We start from the raw sequence: 22,394 nt of genomic DNA, 5'->3' as shown, positions 1-22,394 counted from the left end.
TTTCATTATTGTTTATATTTAAGATTACAATATTCTCCATTCACTTTCCTCCTTCCAAAGCCTACTATATACTCCTTCTCATCGCGTTCAAACTCATGGCCTCCATCTTTATTGATTGTTATTGCATGCATATATATTAATACAATGTTACTTGTATGTATGTTGTCAGAGATGACCATTTGTCATAGGGTAACCAATGTCTATGGACTGTCCAAGAGCAAACCACCTCTCCTGCTCCAGCTTTCCTCAGTTGCCTATGGCTCCTCATGTAGAGCTGAGGCTTCATGGGCTTTTACCAGTCTATTTTGACATCTGTATTCTTGTCACTCTTACTCAGCTTTCCACCAATTAATGAAAACCACAAAACTCAGAGTTGTCGAGTGCAGTGGATATATACGTAAAAACACACGTATAGCAGAGCCTCAGGGAACACTGTGGAAGAAGGAGTAGGAAAAATATAAGATTCGGAGGATTAAGGAGTTTGTTGTAGGAATGTATCTCCTAATAAAGTCAGGAGCTGTACCATACAGTATCACAACATGACTGTCCAAACATGAGATTATAAAATATTAAAGTTTAAATTATTTCATTAGCTTGTAGAGAAATTTAAATGTTCAGTTTAAATGTATATATTACTACTACTTTCTAGATAGGCGGCAACTTATTGAATAGAAATTATTTTTCTATAAAATGCCTTCTTGCTTATTTCTCATGCCTCATTTCTTACTAAGATCAATGTGGTAGTTTAATGAGGGGAGACTCAATGCTCCTTGAAGAGCTCCAGGAATAAGAGTAAAAACGTCATTAACATCTAATCACACATAAGTACCTTAGACAACAATTCCTCCCTCTCACTGGAGAGGGAACATAGAAGACGGTAGCTCTATTATAGGGAAAGAAAGCATTTTGTTTGTGTTTTTGTTTTTTTGTTTTGTTTTGAAAAGGAATATTTTTTTCCAGTGCAGGGACAAAGGCTCTATAGGTGGTAACATTTTCATTGGAAAGATCTATATTCTTATTTATTGTTCTTATTACACATTTACCCATAATACTAGATAATTTCGTTTGTTTATTATACTTACAAAGGTTTCACAACACAAAAATCTTGAAATTTCCATCCAGAATTGCTGTATTATGCAGTAAAAATTTAATAATATTTTAAAATATTGGGCTCCAAATTCGATTTGTTTACGTACCTTCATGTATATTAAAGCCATTTCAAGAATCTTTACAAGGTCACTATGAAACTGACCAAACTGCTGAGACAAAAAGAGATTTATATTTTGCCATGTTCTAAAATATCTTGTGTAACTTGTAAGTTTCAAATCTCAAGCTACATAAGGATGATGCTTCCAGGGAAATTGCAAGCTCTTGAATAGTTAATCAGAAACTATAGTTAGAAACAGGGACAAGAAGTCATTTTTAGACAAAAAGTATTATATGCCAAAAAAATGTATGAAGAAAGAAAGGTAAAATTTGGAAAATTAAGACTGTTGACCGGCATAACTAAAGTGTGAAGCAGTGTACATGCATGAAATACATGAATCATTCAACACAGCAATTAATTTACTCAGCACTCCATGTTCTATGTGTCAGCCCCAGGTAAATAATAGAAATCTAATTTTAAAATTGAAGCTAAAGTCAGGCATGGGGGTGCACACCTTTAATTCCAGCACTCGGGAGGCAGAGGCAGGTGGATTGATGTGAGTTCGAGGCCAGCCTGGTCTATGAAGTGAGTCTAGGACAGCTAAGGGTACACAGAGAAACGCTGTCTTGAAAACAAAAACAAAAACAAAACAAAACAAAAAACCCTGAAACAAAATCAACTCAGTGAAAACATTAAATGGTGATAGTGAACTAAATTTTATTAAATTTCTTCAACTTTCTGATTATACAGAAAAGAAAATGTTGCTCAATTTTCTGGTCAATTTTTCTCTCAGTGTTATAGATAAATTTAAAGTACTATCTTCAGAAACACATTATAAGTGATAACTTCCCGTGGTGAGATGCCTTACCATGCCATTGAGGAAGAGGATGCAGGCACTTATGGTGAAACTGGATAGGCTGGGGACAGCTGGTGGAGGAGGTGAGCTTCCCTCTTTGAGGCCTAAGGGAGGGTCATAGGAGGAAAGAGCAAGGGAGGGCTGGACCAGGAGGAGACTAGGAAGGAGGTTGTGTTTGGGACATAAAGTGAATAAATTTTAAAAATTAAATTAAATAAAAACAGTAGAACGGAATTGAATGTTAGAGAAAACAGGTGAACACTAGTCTAGATTGATTAAACATCTGTTAGAGAATAGTTTATCTGAGGGCATCTTCAAAGACTGATCAACTTCTTTGTGTTCTAATGATTATTCTATATAGAATTAAATAATTTGCGTGACAGCATTTAAATATTAACATCAGCTATTCATGAAACTATACCAAGCAGGGCAATATTCAGGAGAAGAATGTCATAAAAACTTTTTTTTTTACCTTTCTCCTTCCCTTCTTTCACCCTCAAATCCTCATTCTCTCATATGGTGGAGGCAACACTTAGAGTCATTATATGAATAATAAGTATTTTTATATGTTATGATGTTACTTTAAATAAAATTAGATAAACTGTTTTACAAACTAGATATTACTGACAGTTAAACTAATCCTGTACAATAAAAGATCTGCCAGAGTAATCTCCATCCTTGATCTCAGGCTGTACTATAGAACAACAATAATAAAAATGGCATGGTACTAGCATAGAAATAGGCCAGTTGACCAATGGAATTGAAATGAAGACCCAGAAATAAATCCACACAACTATGGTCATTTAAATTGTGACAAAGAAGCCAAAACCATATAACAGAAAAAGACAGCATCTTCAACAAATGGTGTTGGTCTAACTGGATGTGTACTTGTAAAAATGTAAATAGATCCATATTTATCACCCTGTACAAAACTAAAGTCCAAGTGGATTAATGACCTCAACATAAAACCAGACACAGTAAATCTATTAGAAGAAACAGTGGGAAAGAGCCTAGAACTCGTTGGCACAGGAGCCAACTTCCTGAGCAGAACACCAACAGCTCAGGCTCTAAGAGCAACAACTAATAAATGGGCCCTCATGAAACTGACAAAGGGTTAATATTTAAATCATATAAAGAACTAAAGAAATTAGAGAAATGCAAGTCAAAACGACCTTGAGATTCCATCTTACCCCTATCAGAATGGCAAAGTTCAATAATCCGAGTGACAACACATGCTGGCGTGGATGTGGAGAAAATAGAACACTCCTCCACTGCTGGTGGGAGGGCAAATTTGTTCAACCACTCTGAAAGCAATATGTTGTCGCAGAAAATTGGGAACAGTTTTACCCCAAGACCCAGCTATACCACTTCTGGGCATATATCTAAAAGATGCTCCATCACACAATAAGGACATTTGCTCAACTATGTTCACAGCAGCCTTATTTGTAATAGCCAGAACCTGGAAGCAACTGAGATGCCCCTCAACTGAAGAATGAATAAAGAAATTGTAGTACATCTACACAATACAGCTATTAAATCAAGGAAATCTTGAATTTTTCTGGCAAATGTATGGAACTAGAAATGATCATCCTAAGTGAAATAGCCTACACTCAAAAGGACACACATGGTATATACTCACTGATACATGGATTTTAGCCCAACAAAGATGTTTTTTGAGAGACTCCACTCCGCAGGGGATAAGGACAGTTATGGAGCCTCAGAGCTGGACATTGGACAGAGTGCTGAGAGTATAGAGTGGCCCTGCCAGACCACAGAGGAAAAGGTTATATGTAGTACAGAGGACACTAAATAAGTGGAGATCAGATGCTAGGAGTCGAGGGCTCCCCTTTATAACAACTAGGGGAAGGAAGCGAAAGAGGATGAGGGAAGGAAAAGGATCAGGAGTTAATGATAGAGGGTGTGGGATTGGGAGGTGTTGAGAAAGGGGGCTGCAATTGGGATGTAAAGAATTCAAACTGCTCCTGAGTCTGGGTGAGGTAAGCGGTAAACCTTAAACCCCTACCCAGATCCAGCCAATGGACAGAACACTCTCCACAGTAGAGTGGAGAGTGGGATATGACTTTCTCACATACTCTGGTGCCTCACCTTTGACCATGTCCCCTGGATGGGGAGACCTGGTGGCACTCAGAGGAAGGACAGCAGGTTACCAAGAAGAGACTTGATACCCTATGAGCGTATACAGGGGGAGGTAATCTCCCTCAGGAACAGTCATAGGGGAGGGGAATTAGGGGAAAATGGGAGGGAGGGAAGAATGGGAGGATACAAGGGATGGGATAATCATTGAGATGTAACAAGAATAAATTAATAAAGTAAAAAAAATGTAAATGCATAGAGAGGGTTCATGTTAGCCGCAGATTCTCTGTGACTTATTACTGGAGACCATTCTTAGTATGGCATGAAGGAAGACTTGCCGATATCTTACTTCTGCTCATACAAGGAGCCTTAATTGCTCTGTGCATCCTGCACACCTCATACAATTATAATGTTAGAACTATATAAGGCTTGTGAGAAATTATGTTTTCAAAACAAAAGAACATGACACTGATGCTGGATCTGACCTGACAGGATTCATTCCTCTCAGCATGCTGGACACAGGGCTGCATCCTCCTTGATCCAGCCCTGGATGCCTCTGTTGCTGTTACCCATCAGAATTGAACAGCTTCCCAGACAGCATTACAGAAAGCTTCTGATTCCATTTCGTCCAGCATTTCAATCTTCCATTAAGTCCAGCATCTCTCAACATTTAGAAACTGGACCACAAATCCAATCCCTGGCTTGCTTAACAATTTTCCTTAATTTATTCTTGGGCTCGTTCTAAGGTATTATTTGCCCCAATTCAGCCTGAAAAAACCTTAAAGGAATGACATCCCATTCCCTCTAAGAGGGCTCTGGTAAGTCTTTGTTTGCTCTTTTGGTCTACAAATGCTTATTTCCATAGGTAAGTGGTTATAAGTTATTACTGGTCTTATACAGAGAGAAAACTAGGCTGAATTCAGGGATGTCTCTCTTTTCCTTTATCTTTCATCCATAGATAAGAAGATAGGAGCTGAAAAGAAAGAAACGGGAATATAGAGGGGGGATAAAACAAAAAGTAGATGATTGAACCGACTCCCTAACTCAAGGCCTTAATTGTTACTCACAATGAAGGTTATTTCTAAGTCATTGGTATAGAATTTTGTATGTTGATGTAAACCATGGGCATTTCAAATACTAGGCAGATTTTAGCACAAGAAAATATATCCTAAGTCTATCAGATAGATATGAATCTATAGATATATGAGGTAAAATAGTTAAATAACGTCTTCAAAAGCTTCAGAGACCCACAGAATATGGCATTTAAAGAAGTCTTTGACAACAAAACAAGTTAACTCCTGACAAGACCTAGCCTATTTCAAAGAATATGATGAGCATCAAAGAGCCTCCTTATGGAGTTGGCTTCAAATCTTCCAAAAAAGCCACTGGGCAAAATGTCTTTGTTTCTGCCACAAACACAATTCTGCCTAAAAATGGGTAGCTTAGGTGCAGGCAGAGTCGCTGGAAGAACTCTGCCAAGACAGGGTAAGCAAATCCTCAATAATTCCTGCCTCACGAAAAAGTCCGGCACAGATTTTGGGCTAGAAGTCCGAAGATGAAGCTCCTACTTTATAGAGTGTTGTGAGACTGTTCTCACTCTTTGTTTTTTTTTTTTTTTTTATTTTGGAAGCTACTACCCTTCACTACTGGTTTACTCAGGCTTTCAAGTTTTATTCTTTCTCAAGTCTCTGAGGGGGCTTGAAGACCAGATAGTTTAGTTTCACAGTTAAGCTTAGTTGGTTAGGGGTTAAGATCTTTTTAGATCAAGATAAAGGATTTAAGTCAAAAGAGAAGAGATATGATACATATTGAATTTCATTCAGAAATTTAGACCCAACAAGATAGGAAAGATGTTTATTTCAAGTTTGACGAATACAAATAGCCTAATCACTATGAATGTAACATTTGTATAACTCACAATTGTTACATGGTTCTCCCTGCTGTATGTAGTTTGTATTATGCATGTGTAATAAAATAAATGTATATTTAAAAAGGTTAAATCATGCATATAAGGCAAAAACCACTAGAGATTAGCTCTTCACCCTTGAAAAGCATATGTGTTTATAAGGTTGCAATCTGGAAATCGATATAAATTTACTAAGTTTTAAAACATAAGGTAGACTCCCCCAAAATAACAATATTGTCTGTCTAAATTTAACTATTTTTTTGCTGAAATGGTCTTATATAATGAGAAATTAAGAAGATTCAGAAAAAATATGAAGTCATTGCTGAAAATAATGAACAAACACATATAGACATGATCTCTCAGCATTTTCATTCTTTTTTTCAAGGGATGGTTTCTCTGTATAGTCTTGGCTGTCCTGGAACTCACCCTGTAGACCAGGCTGGCTTCAAACTCAGAGATCAGCCTGCCTCTGCTTCCCAAGTGCTGTAATTAAAGGCAGGAACCACAACCATCTGGGTATTTTCTATTGTGTTTTAAAGAAGAACAGAATGATGGGTACTCACAATGCACATGAGACAATATAATGAATATTAGATCCCCGTGATTTCCTCACTTACAAGATTTCTGTGCTAACAGGATGTGGAAAGAGCTGTGAGCCAAACAGTTAACTAGAGGATATAAAGAAGAGAACTGATCTCATCTTGTGGGAGTGTTGTGAAAATCTTTCTACAACTTGTTCCATGTGATTTTATTTCAGCATATGATGTCAATAGAAGGCATAGATGGGTCTTGAGGGGAAGGATTCGGGAAGTTGAGTGGTCAAGGAAACCACAAGAAGCCTTGTAGAGACCACTACCTTGATAGGGGCTCATAGAAATCACCAACCAAGGATCACGCATCGACTGCCTCTAAGCCCCTCGCACATATGAAGCTGCTGGGCTGCTTGGACCTCAAGTGGGTCCTATAACAATTGGAGAGGCTACAATCTCTGACTGAGACTTTGTGGAGTCCTTCTGTTCTTGTTTCCCTAGCAGGACTGCCTTGTCTTTCCTCAGCTAAAGAATAGGAACTTAGTCCTGATGCGACTTGATGTGCCAGGGTGAGTTGGTACACAGGTGAATGGGGGAGTGGGGGAGATTGGGAAATGGTGTATGGGGAAGTCAGGGGGAGGTGAGACTGAGAGGAAAGGAGTGGGCCTGTGATTGGAATGTAAAATGAACCAAAAGATCATTTAAAAAGTTACTCTTTATAGTACTATTAGCAAAATGAAAATATGAGAAGATAATACAAAATCAGAGATAATGGGAAATGACAAATTTAAAAATGGAGAATATTGCACTCTTTACCACTATTACTTGAAGTTTTTTCAGGTATCAAAATTGTATTCCAAAAAAAAAAAAAAAAGGAAACAAAAATTTGTAAAACAAATAAATAATAGATGAGAAGATGGAAAAGATTTTTTAAAAATAATTTGTTCAGGTCCTGGAGAGATGGCTCAGAGTTTAAGAGCACTGTCTGTTCTCCCAAAGGTCCCAAGTTCAATTGCCAGCAATGAAATGGTGTCTCACAGCCATCTATAATATGATCTGGTGTCCTCTTCTGTCATTCAGGCACACATGTGGGCAGAATACTGTATAAATAATAAATAAATAAATCTTAAAAATAATTTATTCAGATCTTATCCCAGGTTTTGACCCCTCACTTGTATGTTCCCTCTCCTCCCTCATCCTTCCCACTTCCACAGTATTCCCCTCCCCTAGACCTCTGATAGGAGGTGACCTCCTCCCCACTATGTGACCACAGCCTATCAGGTCTCCTCTGAATACCCTGGTTCCCCTTCCTCTGAGTGCTACCAGGTGGAAAAGATTTTAAATAACTGTTCAAATATCTACCACTGGCAATCATCCAAGATGCTTTCTGACCAATATATATAAATTTTTATGGCATAGAAAATTATCCAGCTCTTCTTGAAAACAAATATAGAGGGAAACACCCCAACTTCTTAAAGTGACATCATCAAGTTTTGATATGTAATATATAAAAGTAGATTAAGAAAGCAAAAAAAAAAACTAAATAGAAAATAAAAATAAAAAGACTAGACTCTAAATGTTCTTTTCATATCAAGTTACAAATATAGTATTAAAAATTAACACATAAGCACATTTCTAAATAGTACATAAGGAAATCTCGTAGGATAATACATTCAATAAGAAAGATAAGATAAAGCCGACTAAAATATTTTAAATTCATTTTAAAAAATATTTATCTTATATCAGATCCATCTGACATAAGGTACTCAAAATTGATTTACAATTTAAAATTGTACTTATCACACCATATATTTGTTTAAAGCAAAGCATACTATACATAGTAAGCTGTAAAATAAGTTATTTCAATTATTATAAAAACCTAATAGATTAAACTTGGGTAAAGGAATATGTCCTTTTGAATATTTACCCTTGATCATGCATTCTCAACTTAATACTCTGCAAGAAAATTTACTATTTTAAATGAGTTCAACTGTACATCTTCTTGTAAAATTAATTGGTATGTTAACATGCTGCAATATTACATAAAGTAGAAACAGCCCTTTTTTTTTTTTTTTTTTTTTTAGAGCTGACGTACAGAGAGTTTTTGGATAAATGATCCTTTTGAAGAAAAAAAGTCACCATTTCAAAAGATGCACTCAAAGCTTCCTAGATACTGCTTGTATTGAAAGTAAAGTGTCTGATGAGGCTTGTCTATAATTAGGAAACAATGAATAAACTCTTCCCTTTGAAGAAACAGATTGGAGCAAGCATTTCATAGTAAATCACAATTGTGCTATCAAGTTATATGATAAGCTCCTCTGTATTGCTCAGTAAATCATGAAGTGTGACAATAGGGAGATTCAATAAGCTTCTAAGAACTGCATAATAAATCAGGAAACTCCACAATAAGTTGCATAGTAAGCTCTGCTGTATTAGCCTAAATCGCAGGCTTTTACAGAGAAGTCTCATGAATCATATCTCTCTTCTTTGCTGAACCTACTGTAACAATGAAGCACCTCTTGCTCCACTCAAGGATAGAACTGGCTAAAGACTGACAGTCATCCCCACATTTATAAGCACTACATTGTTGGGAAAACCTAGTCTTTCTCTGTAGGAAAGATAATCACTGAAGAGTAGCAATTGCTTAAATGTTGAGCCATGTCTCCAGTCCTTCTTTGTTATTTTGTTTGGAATAGTGAAAATTTTTGAACAATATGTTTTGTAAAGATATTTTTCCTCCTCATCTATGGAACAGCCAAGATCTTAAAACATGAATATGAGTATCGTCATACTTACTGAGTAAATATTAGACACACACACATGCACACACAGAGACACATACACATATATATATAATATTTATATAGTGCAACATATTAATAAAGAAAGAGGTAAGAGGTCATGGGTTTGAAGAGAAGAAGGAGAGCCATATGGGAGAGTTTGAAGAGAAGAATTGAAAGAAAGAAAGAAATCCATGAATTTAAGCCCTACTTTTAAGGGAGAAAATGATGGCACATTTCTCTTGGGTTAGAATATTGTACATAGCAGCTAAGCACACAGACACATACAAGTAAATCTCCCACATATATCTAATGTAGATGTTTGACATGTACACAGTATACTTGAAGAATGCATATAAAATTTGGAACCTAATAGACTTTACATATAAACAGATATCACTATATACTAACATTCATCAATAACATTCAGTCTAATTATGTAGGAAAAATAAGAATGATATTATTTTCTTTATTATTGAATATCCAAATAATTTGTTAACCCAATCTCATTTTTCCAGACAGCACTAATGATTTGATTGAAATACACTCTTCATTTTTTATGGAATTCCCAATTCACACAGATTTGTAGCCATTCTTGAGTGTTGCTATTTAAAATACTAATAAAATATAAGACAATAATAATTTTCTTTATTTTTCCACTGTATCATTTTGTGCAGTGTAGGAGTACTGAGGTGCATATTCACTTAAAAAAAATAACAACATGGGGGCTGGGGACATAACTTTGCTAATAAGCTGCTTGTCCTGCATGCATGATGACCTATTTACAATCACCTCCACTCCTGTAATCTTCACAATGATATTCTGTAGAAGACAGGATTCCTGGGCATAGCTGGACAGCTAGTGTGGCTGCATCTTGGAGAATAATGCTCATTGAGAGAACTTGTCACAAAGAAATAATAGAGAGCACTGAAGGGAAACATGTGGCTTAACTTTTGCTCTGTAAATATAGGTGAATAAATAGAATCATACACCCAGACTTATCATACACATACACACACACTTGAGAGAGAGAGAGAGAGAGAGAGAGAGAGAGAGAGAGAGAGAGAGAGAGATGAAAATATACTTTGGCTGTTAGATATTAAATTAGAGATACTAACAATAATGAACTCAGTATTAATAGCCAATATTTATATATTCTACTTTTATAAAATGTAAACTAAATTCATCATAGAGATTAATGGAACTACATGTAAAATGAATTACATATTTTATTTTATCATTATTATTATTAGCTAAGTTTCCAGGTCATAGAGAAACCAGAAACACCTAAGTAAAAAATAGAGCATCATATCTTTAATTACAAATAAAATATCAATTACATTTTATGTTAAATTACAAGAATCTTATAAATTTGTAACAACATTAAAGCTTTAATGATAATGAAAATTAATATGATCAGTTAATAAAGTATTCATTTTAGAATTCTTTAAATATTTTGAAATATTGCAATGAAGCATACCACATTTCACAGTAGCATCAATATGTTGTTTTTACATTTATATGGTAGAACTATGAAGCCGTTGAAAAAAAGTAAAGTCATCTAAATAGTGATGAAGAATCGAAAAAAGTGATCAGAAAACTCCATAGTAGTTGATGCTGAGAATATTAATGACAAAAATGACATAATTAATGTGCAGAATATATCTACATTGTAAGGTACTATAGTAAAACCAAATCATTTATTCAGAATAGTTTTTAAGCTCACAAACTAAAATTGATCATTAAAATTCAGCCCATGAATATCCAGTCACAACTACAGCAGAAGAGCTCAGGACTGCCTAGCTTATCCCACTTACAAGTAAAAAAGCACTGAACACAACCTTGAAACAATAAGCCTAAGTGGATGTGGTGGGGTTTAATCCAAGCCCCATAGACACATGTGTTTGATGGCTAGGCCCTTAGGGAGTGGCACGCTTAGGAGATGTGGCTTTGTTGGAATAGGTGTGGACTTGTTGGAGGAAGTATGTCACTTTGTGGGTGTGCTCTGAAGTATCTTTTTTTTTTATTAACTTATTCTTGTTACATCTCAATGGTTATCCCATCCCTTGTATCCTCACATTCTTCCCTCCCTCCCATTTTCCCCCTATTCCCTTCCCCTATGACTGTTCCTGAGGGGGAATACCTCCCCCTGTATATGCTCACAGGGTATCAAGTCTCTTATGCTCAAGATGCACTCAGTGTTTAATCCAAGCTCCTGCTTCCTGCTGGTCAAGATGTAGACCGTGTCTCCCTACAAACTGCCATGCGTCCCACTATTATGATAATGGAACAAAATTCTCTAACTGTAAGCCAGACCCAATTAAATATTTTATTTTTAGTATAATCACTATGGTCATGGTATCTCTGAAGAGCAATAAAACTCTAACTAAGACAGTGAACACTAACAGACATAAAATAGAAGTTAGCTGCTCTAACTACATAAGACTTGAAGAGCAACATAGAAGTGAGTTCCCTAGGCTTCTATTTTCCCTTCTACATGTTCTTTAGGGCAATAGAGTACCCTGAATCCTTTTTTCATAAGAAAAATATTTTCTTAATAGCCAAAGTAAGAAAAGACAAACAAGCAAATGAAAGTGCCTTTATTTTGTTTCTATTACTGTGATAATATATTATTTAAATCAGTTTGGAAATTTTCCTGAATTTATTACTGTACATTTCCAACTATTTCAATTTTTCAGCATCAGGTCATCATATGTCATGTATTCAATGCATTCCTATTTTTAATGAATGACTAAATGTTACTTACATAAAAATCTTAATATTAAATATATCAAGTACAAGCAGGGCATGGTGGTGCACTCCTTTAATCCAAGCTTTCAGGAGGCAGAGGCAGGTGGATCACTGCGAGTTCCAAGTCAGCCTGGTCTACAAAGTGAGTCCAGGACAGACAAGGCTACACAGAGAGACCCTGTCTCAAAAAAATATATATACATATAAAGTACAAACACACAGTCATCCATTTAACTAATGCAAATAGTTACATACCACCCTTTAAAGTACTACTTGATATGTTTTTATTCTTGTGTCCCTTTAGTAACTTAAGTGCTTATAAAATTCCATATAAATATCTTCTAGCAATTGCATTGGTCAATGTGATTGAAAGAATCTATCCTAAATTGCTTTGCATAACAGATAAATAATTATTCTCAATTGATCTAGAGAATTTTTGCATTTTTTATTAACCTAAGCATTTCATGGTGAATTTTGATCTTGAAATATCTAAATGTAGAGGAGTAGAGTCCAAATCTAACTGTATATTTACAGTACAACACTCACACCTAAGGTGCAAATATCGTTGTAGAAGAGGAGATAGAAAGATTGTAAGAGTCAAAAGGCCTGGGTGTTGGCTGTGAGAGAGTCATTCTAGGAATGTCAGAGCTATACCCAAAGTGTCTTACCAACACGACTAAGTTAACTTAAGCTGAAAAAGGACAGCAAAAATAGTCATGATAATGCATAATATTGCTTCATCATATACAATGAATTACAGGAAACTAAGAAATGCTGAAGTAGAATTACCCTTACCCAGGGAAGAGCAAAGCAAGTGGTTATCCAACACCAAATGCACGATGCTGAGAGCAGGCACACAGTTAGTATACATATGAGATGTTTACATGTAAATAGTTTGGAATATATGAAATAATAATTAATTAATAAAAGTCCATGAATTTAAAAGAACACAAGGACGGATATATGGGAAGGATTGTAGGGAGGAATTGGCATGATATAAAGGATGGAATTATATTACAATCTCAAAAAAACAATAGGAATACTGTGACGTTGTTCAACACATCATTAATATGTTTGCCACATGCCAAGCTTTTCAACCTCTTTTTAAGGCAATCAAGCAGTGTGCAGCACTGATGCTTAATTTTTAAAGCACACTTTTTATTTTTATTTTATTAATTTATTCAATTATATCTCAATTGTTATCCTTTCACTTGTATCTTCCTCCCTCCCTCTTTCACCCTATTCCCCTCCCCTATAGGTCTATGACAGAAGGGGACCTCCTCTCCCACCATTGGTCACAACCTGTTGATGTAAAAGTAGTTATTGAAAGTTTTATTGTTATATGATTAAAATGTAATCTAAGTAGTATAATATATGTATCATGTTATCTCCATGAAACAAATAATGTAAACTACAACCAAATATTTTGGCAATAAATTGCTGCAATGATCACCCAAAGGCACTAACACCATTAAACATATTGATTTGGTTTTTGTTGTTGTTGTTATTGTTGTTGTTTTTGCTATCTTTAAAATGAATACCTTAAAACTACTATTCAATTTCAAAAGTCCATGACCTTTCCTAAATGATGAAAATGACTGTCATCCACTTTTGACAGTTATACTGATATAAAGTTCACCAACTGATGAAGACAAAATTATTGTGATTGAGGTTTTATGAATGGCTGAAATTAGTTACCAACAGAAAAAGTACCTTAACCAGAAAATTAAATAACAAAAACAATTTCATCTGACAGATACCAGCTAACTTTGAATGTTGTTGATTTTATATAGTAACAAATACATGGCTAACACGTATGTACCTCCTCTTTATGTTCTGCTGACATCTGTATTTATATGCTTTTATCAAATGTTCTGAATCTCTTACATAGATGTAGGCATAATTATAAAGAGGGGTCATGGGCTATACCTTTATTTTTGCCTCTCTTGCATTGATTATTTAATTAAAGTGCTCCTTCCACACAGGAAAATAAAATTACATGTCAAAAATTCATTTTTGATAATTTGGTCAACACTATTTCATGTTCAGTGATATTTTTAAAAACTAAGCATATATTCTGGTGATTTATGTCTTACTGTTGCTGAGTGAAATCTATGCCTTTTTGGCTCTTGTCTTTGATAGGAGAAAAAAACTAGAGAAAAAATTAGTTCAGAGGAACTTGGAACTTATTTAAAAATTAAAATCCACAAACAGAGAATCAGACATTCCAAAAAGAGATCATAGTGCATATCTAGAGAGGGTAGGGCATTTGTTGAATCATCCTAGAGTGCCCAGAATGAATCCACATTTACAAAAGTTCACAAAGACCATGATTTGTTAGTATCTTTCTTTAATTAGATTTGCAATTTAACTTGGAAAAAATATATGCAAATCCAATGTGATGTATATATTCAATCACATATATGTGTATTATATATTTGTGCCTATGAATATATAAATACACATACATATATATCAAATCACACATATATCTGTGTTTATTACATATATATTTATGAATATATAAAACATATGTAGAATTTATCTTATGTATAAACTACATTTTTCTATTTAACTTTAAATTAGTTTAAACTTTTATCTTTGGAGCTTCTTCTCAAACTCTGGTATCAGGATAAGATTGAAACCACAAGGAGACAGTCATATTTCCCACATATATTCTGCAAGGACTAAGTACCTAAAAGCTGTAATGAGATTAAAAATAGTAAACATCCACAGTCACAAGTTTCAATTAGTAAGTGGGGTAATGAATTGAACAGGTAGTGCCCAAAACAAGAAATATAAATGCTCAATAAATACTTGGAAAAATAATGTTAAATGCCATTCATCATCAAAGGAAAGCATACTAAAACTCTGTCTTTTCCCATTTATATCATCTATCCAGAAAATAAATAGCAAGTAATGTTATTGAGGATATTAGAAAATAGAAGTGTCTATATTCTGCTAGTGGAAATAGAAACCAATGTAGCATCTCTGGTAAAAGAGCACAGAAACACCCTTAGAAGAAAAAAACAATATGATTCAGAGATAACATTAGTAAACATGTACCTAAAGGGCTGTACACAAATAAACCACAGAAAAAAAAGCTGTCTACTCCTCCTGAAGTCTGTACCACTTTATATACCTAGATGCCAAACAACATATTAGTCATAAAATGGGGCTCATATACTCATGGAACTTTATTCTGCTAAGATATTTCTATAAAATGATTATAAAATGAGTGTTGCATTAAGCAAAATAAAATAGACATGAAAGGATTAATATCACATTTTTGTAACATATAATAAGTATAGATTTAAGTGAACACACACACACACCTTCAAAGACTGGCATGAGAGACAAGGAAGATGTCTGAAAGTGGGAAATAGAACACAACAAAGGGAAACGCAGGACTATTTGTGGAAGGAAAAGCAGCTAGTGCTGGAGGTGGTAGACACCACAGAGGCCAGAAGCTTGAAGAAGAACAAAGTATAATAAATATGCATGAAAAGCACAACTTTGTAAATTACTGGAAATAAGTGAGACCAATGTTCAATGTTAAGAAAATGAAGAGTTTTCATTAAAGGAATGAGACAAGTGCCATTTTTAAGAGCCAATGTTGAATATAATTGCAAAAATGAAGCTCAGAAATCAATTCAGAATTGCTTACTGTACTTCTCTTTAGGAGAAATCAACTTACTTGATATTTAATAAAGATTAATAGCTACACAGTGTGGTAGAATTTTAAGCAAATGATTTTGATATTAACAAAAAATGATAACCCAATATTTGTAAGAAAGTTACTTCTAAGAACCTATAATATGACCAAATGTAAGAGGCTTGCATCTCTTACAGATATTCCAAACATATTCCAAACATCTGCCTAAATAGAAACATTTTATAATGTACAATATTTGGTAATAGTTCCTTAAATAAACAGAATACTTTACTTAGGCATATATAGCAACATGTCTACCAGGAAATTTCTTTTTCTGCCAGCAAAAGCATACAGGAGAGCTCTCAGCTGTGTTCGTTTATAAGGTGGCTTTGGAGAACATGAGCAAACCAATTTCCTGTCTGTCTCTAGATATTGGAATCACAAGAATGTAAGAATGCCACACAATGAAGAATATTTGGCACTGAGCTAAACTCACACAAAATCATATAACACCTCCCATCTCATTATCATTCCATGCTATATGTTTATTAAATGAAGTAAGCAAGATATGGCTATATCTACCTCTTATTTTTGTTATTTCTTTTCTTACTTCCTCTTCTTATCTATTTTTTGTTAGGGTCTCTCAAATTTTACTTTTGTTTCTTATTACCTAGTAAACATTTTAAATACACAAAGTTATATGTTTATATTTAAGGATATAATTAATATAATATAAAACTGAACTGTTGAACAGAAATATGTAACAAAAATATGCTACCTTCCTTTCAATTAATATTTTTTTTTCTTTTACCTGAATGGTACCTAAAACACATTGTCATTGAAAAATACATACCATCTAAAACTCTCTTCATGAAAACATTTGATTTTTAGCTCAATCGGTTGTAGTTGCAGATTTTAATGAGTTTGAAGGGGAACATGTTCTATGAATGAATGTATTTCCTTAGTGCTATTTATCCCTACCTGCTACAGTTTCCACAATATGCCCAAAGGCAGCTAGAACACAAAACCTTAGGAGAAGTAAAACTGGTGAGCAAGAGAAATATAACTGTGGTCCTCACTATGATGACTTCAATAAGCTACCTTACCAATTGTCTCTGTGTTAAAATCACTGTAAAGTATGTTAAACACATGTTTAATACATCTCTCTCATAACAATTGCAAGATAGATGAAATCTTTGCTTTAATTTTATTATCACAAACATCCCATAACATCAGTACTTGAGACTTCTGCCAGCAAAAGACAAACAAGTTAATTTATATTATAATTTGGTTTATGACTAAAAGTTATTTAGAAAGCTAATACACTTGAAGAACAAGGAAGAAAACATGTATATAGACTACCAACAGGACTTATCTGGCCAGTTCCAGACTTCTTTCAAGCCTCATGTATTGTGAATGTTACCTGAAAGGCTTTGCAGTCTTCATGAGGCTTATGTGTACTGAGACCCTCAGCAGTTGGGATTGTTCAGTGTCAGCTCTCTCCTTGCTTAATCTTTGTTGTTCCCTCAGGATTTTGTTTTTTCCTCAATCACCTTATCTGTATTTATGATCTGCCCTTTTCCTGCCTTGACGGTTTTCCAACAGGTAGCTGCTTCATCCACTACCAGGAAGATGGATGACTGACTCCTTCTACGGTTTGCTACAAATTCTCTAGTCAGTGTACCATTCTCCACACAGACTGTGTTCTGGAGATATAACGCACCCTAGTGTATTCACTGAGTAACTCCTGAAACCAGGTGGCTTGGAAGCCAAGGAGCCTGATCCCTACTACTCCTGTAGCCAGGCTCTAGCTGAAAAAAGTATCCACTGCTATTGAACATCAACATGACTTTCAGTGGGACTATAATTGCTTCTTTAGCTATCAAGCAATCATCTCACTAACTGCTTATACAACTCAGCCTGTAGGTCTGTGTATGCTTGTCTATTGCAGCTCCTCTGTCTCTACCATGCCTACTTGTCTCTGAGACTTGGTTGATTACAAGTCCAGATACACTTCCAGAAATAGGCAAGAAAGTACAAAATGACACATAAGTTTTATAAAGCCCCATGCTTCAATGCCAAAGGAGGCAACAAAAGAGAGTTCTGAGCACAGATAACTTAACAGTTATATGTCTTTAGATGCTAGCATATCCTGAGAGAAGAGGTGTATACATCAATGATAGGCCATATTGAAAATGATGGACCAATTACAGCCATTTCTCTTGGCTTGCTCCAGCTGTCACTCTCCGTATCTATTATAACGATGAAAACTTATTTTGGACTTTAGAAGCTTGTATTTGGGTTAACCAATCACAGCCTTTTCATTCTGTTAGATATCCAGCAAAGAACCTATCCTCCTCCTGAAAACTTTGGTTCTGAGGTAGAAAAAGTTGTAGAGTGATCCAGAGTTCAGCGGGGCCTGTGATACGCAAAGCCTGGGGAAAAACTTATAGGCAACCCTTTCTGATTTTGCACCTCCAGGAGTTAGCGAAAGAGGACGTGATCACTTTGCTTTAGCCCAGGTTCTATGGTGGGTCCCAGAAAGCTGAAGGAGAAGCAAAGGTAATCTTGTTGTCTGTTTGATTGATAGTCCTTATATTCAAGGCAGTCAAGTGCAATGTGCGTTTTATTGGTAAGCTGTCAAGTGCTGTATGAGCTTATTGAAGACAGACTCTAAGTGCAGCACATACTCTTTTGTCTGCTCCAAAATCACCAATCCTCCGGCAAGCTGGTCCTATCTTTATAACAAGTAGAGAGGAAACAGCAGTTAGAGTTATTAAAAGCACTGTGTACCTGAGACTGCTGGAAGGTGAACTGTTTCCAGATGAAGTTAGTGTTGTTTACCCAGTTCAGGAGGAAACCAGAAGTTGAGAGCATAACCCTGGAGAGAACAAAGAACTTCTGCCCAGGATGCTCTCTATAGGGAACTCCAGCTCGTGACCTGAGCTTCCCTAGTGAGTTTCTAGTGCATGATTTTAAGTGCACAGTTTGATGATGTCAACTGTCCACTGCTAGTGGATCGTTTCCTGGAAGCGTTTCCCAAAGGAATAGTGCTCTGCCTGAGACTACAGTCAGAACCTCAGCCTTTTGGGATTCCCCACAGTCAATTATAGCTGGTGGCTTGTAAGTATCCAATTTGTCGACATTCCTTTTTTAAAATAATATATTTATTAATTCTAGAACTCTATATGATGATTTTTTTATCATATTCATTCCACAGCCCTCTACCAAATTGTTCTAGATCCACCCCTTTATTATTAACACCTTCTAAATCATGATCTTTCTTGGTCTTCTCTTTTATTTCATTTTTATTTATTTATTTTTTTATTTATTTTATTTATTTTTTATTTTTTTGGTGATCTTTGGATCAATGGATGCTTCCACTTGGGTTGTTTTTGTTTTGTTTTGTTTTGTTTTTTTGCCATTTGTATATTTCTTTTTTTTTCCTCCTTTATTAATTTATTCTTGTTACATCTCAATGGTTATCCCATCCCTTGTATCCTCCCATTCTTCCCTCCCTCCCAATTTCCCCTTATTCCCCTCCCCTATGACTGTTCCTGAGGGGGATTACCTCCCCCTCTATATGCTCATAAACAAGTGAATCTATCATCAGACTCCCTCCACTCAACTCTGGAAGTTACCCAACAAAAACAGAGACGGCAAGATGCCTAAGGGACAGCGCAAAAGCATTCGCAAAAACCCCCAAAACAATATGATGTCTCCAGTTCCCAGCTATCCCAAAGAAAACAACCTGGAGAACTCACATACAACGGAAGCACAAGAAAATGACCTCAGATCCTTGGTAATGAGGATGTTAACGGAGGAAACAAATAAAATTCGAAATCAAATGCAGGAAGAAGCAGCGAAGCAGGTGCGAGACATAAAAGAACCACATAGAGTGGAAATGGAAAATTTTCAGGAAAATATAAACAACCAGATGAAAGAAATTATTTCATTTTTAATTTAATCAATTTATTTATTCATTTATCCGTTGGTAAAATATGCTGATTTGGAGCTGATGTCTGGTCTGCTAGTCAGTCTTTCCTCCTTTCTTTACTGATGCCTCCTGAGGGTAATGGGTATGGTTGCTGTCTTTTAGAAGTACTAATTTAGCATTAGCTCCCCATAGTCAGTTTTTCTCGCCATTTAGAACAGTTCTGATTTTCTGTAATGATCTCTGTAATTATTTATTTTCAAGTTTATTTAGTTTATATATTGCTATATTCACTTCATATGTTGCTCACTTTTCCCAGAATGCTAACTTTCTTCCTTAAGGAGCATATAATTTCTAGAAGTTCAGCAAGTAGTTCTTATTTCAAATTCCTTTTTATTATCCCTAATTTCATCTTCTGCAGTTCTTTCTTTACTCAGCAAAGACAGTTTGTCTTTTTCACCAATTCAACGTCTGAAAGAAACAAAACCAAAAGAAAAACTGAAATTAAATTACAATAAATTATCTGCATTATTTGATTAAATTCTGAATTCTGTGATTGATTTTACATCAGGAGTGGAATAATGCAACTGAATGATCCTATGGTTATAACTGCACAAATAGGCTACAAAAAACCTTTACTTAACAAGAAACAAATCCTTTTTTATATACATTTTTATTAATTTATACATATTACATCTCAGTTGTTAGCCCATCCCATGTATCCTCCCATTCCTCCCTTCCTCCCACTTCCCCCCTACTCCCCTCCCCTCCCCTAAGTCTGTGTCTGAGGGGGACCTCCTCCCCCTGAATATGCTCATACGGTATCAAGTCTCTCCTTGGTGACCTATTATCTTTCCTCTGAGTGCCACCAGGCATCTCCGTCCAAGGGACATGTTCAAATATGGGGCACCAGAGTTTGTGTGAAAGTTAGATCTCCTTCTCCACTCAACAGTGGAGAATGTCCATCGGCTAGTCCGGGTAGGGGTTCAAGGTTTTTACTGCCTATTTTTTCCTTGGCTGTTGCCACAGTTTGCGGAGGACCCCAGGGCCCAGACTCGCCTGTAGTTTTCCAGGACCCACTGGATCCTTCCATTTACTCTTTCTCCCAGGCTTCTCACACCTAAAGTTTCAATAGGATGTCCTCCCCTCTTACCCACTATTCTGGTAGGTACAGTTTTTCATGGGGACGTACATCTTGGACTAGTGTCTCGATATAAGTGAGTATATACCATTTAGCTCTTTTTGCTTCTGTGTGAACTCACTCATTATGACAATTTCTAGTTCAATCCATTTGTCCACAAATTTTGGAAATTCCTTGTTTTTAATAGCTGAGTAGTATTCCATAGTGTAAATGTACCACAGTTTCTTTATCCATTCTTCTATTGAGGGACACGTAGGTTGTTTCCAAGTTCTGGCTATTATGAATAAGGCAGCTATGAACATGGTTGAGCATATGTCCCTGTTGTGTAGTAGTACATCCTCTGGGTATATTCCAAGGAGTGGAATAGCTGGGTCTTGAGGAAGCCCTATTCCCATTTTTCTGAGAAAGCACCAGATAGCTTTCCAAAGTGGTTGTACTAGTTTGCACTCCCACCAGCAATGCAGGAGTGTTCCTCTTTCTCCACACCCTCGCCAGCATGAGGTGTCAGTTGAGTTATTGATCTTAGCCATTCTGATGGGTGTAAGATGGAATCTCAGTGTCGTTTTGATTTGCATTTCTCTGATGACTAAGGAGGTCGAGCATTTCTTTAAGTGTTTCTCAGCCATTTGATATTCCTCTGTTGAGAATTCTCTGTTTAGCTCTGCGCCCCATTTCTCTATTGGGTTATTTGGTTTGGTGGTGTTTAATTTCTTAAGTTCTTTATATATTTTGGATATTAGACCTTTGTCAGATGAAGAGTCGGTGAAGATCTTTTCCCAGTCTGTAGGCTGTCTCTTTGTTCTCTTGACAGTGTCACCTGCCTTACAGAAGCTTCTCAGCCTCATGAGGTCCCATTTATTAATTGTTGATGTTAAGGCCTGGGCTGTTGGTGTTCTGTTCAGGAAGTTGTCTCCTGTGCCTATGAGTTCCAGACTCTTCCCCACTTTTTCCTCTAACTGGGTTAATGTCTGTGGTTTTAGGTTGAGGTCTTTAATCCACTTGGATTTGAGTTTTGTGCATGGTGACAAATATGGGTCTAATTTCATTTTTCTACATGTAGACATCCAGTTAGACCAGCACCATTTGTTGAAGATGCTGTCGTTTTTTCATTGAATGGATTTGGCTTCTTTGTCGAAAATCAGGTGAGCAAATGTGTGTGGATTCATCTCTGGGTCTTCAGATCGATTCCATTGATCCACTAGCCTATTGCTGTGCCAGTACCATGCTGTTTTAATTACTGTTGCTCTATAGTACAACTTGAGATCAGGTATGGAGATTCCTCCAGCGGATCTTTTATTGTATAGGATTGTTTTTGCTATTCTGGGCTTTTTGTTTCTCCATATGAAGTTGAGAATTGTTCTTTCAATATCTTCAAAATATTTAGTAGGTATTCTGATAGGGATTGCATTGAATCTGTAAATTGCTTTTGGTAAGATGGCCATTTTTACTATGTTGATTCTTCCAATCCACGAACAAGGTAGATCCCGCCATCTTCTGATGTCATTTTCAATCTCTTTCTTCAGAGGTTTAAAGTTTTTTTCAAATAAATCCTTCACTTGCTTGGTTAGGGTTATTCCTAGATATTTTATATTGCTTGTGG

The sequence above is a fragment of the Acomys minous genome, assembly GCF_964271855.1.
Source record: "Acomys minous genome assembly, chromosome: 18".
Classification (NCBI taxonomy): Eukaryota; Metazoa; Chordata; class Mammalia; order Rodentia; family Muridae; genus Acomys; species Acomys minous.
This window is presented reverse-complemented; position numbering follows the sequence as displayed.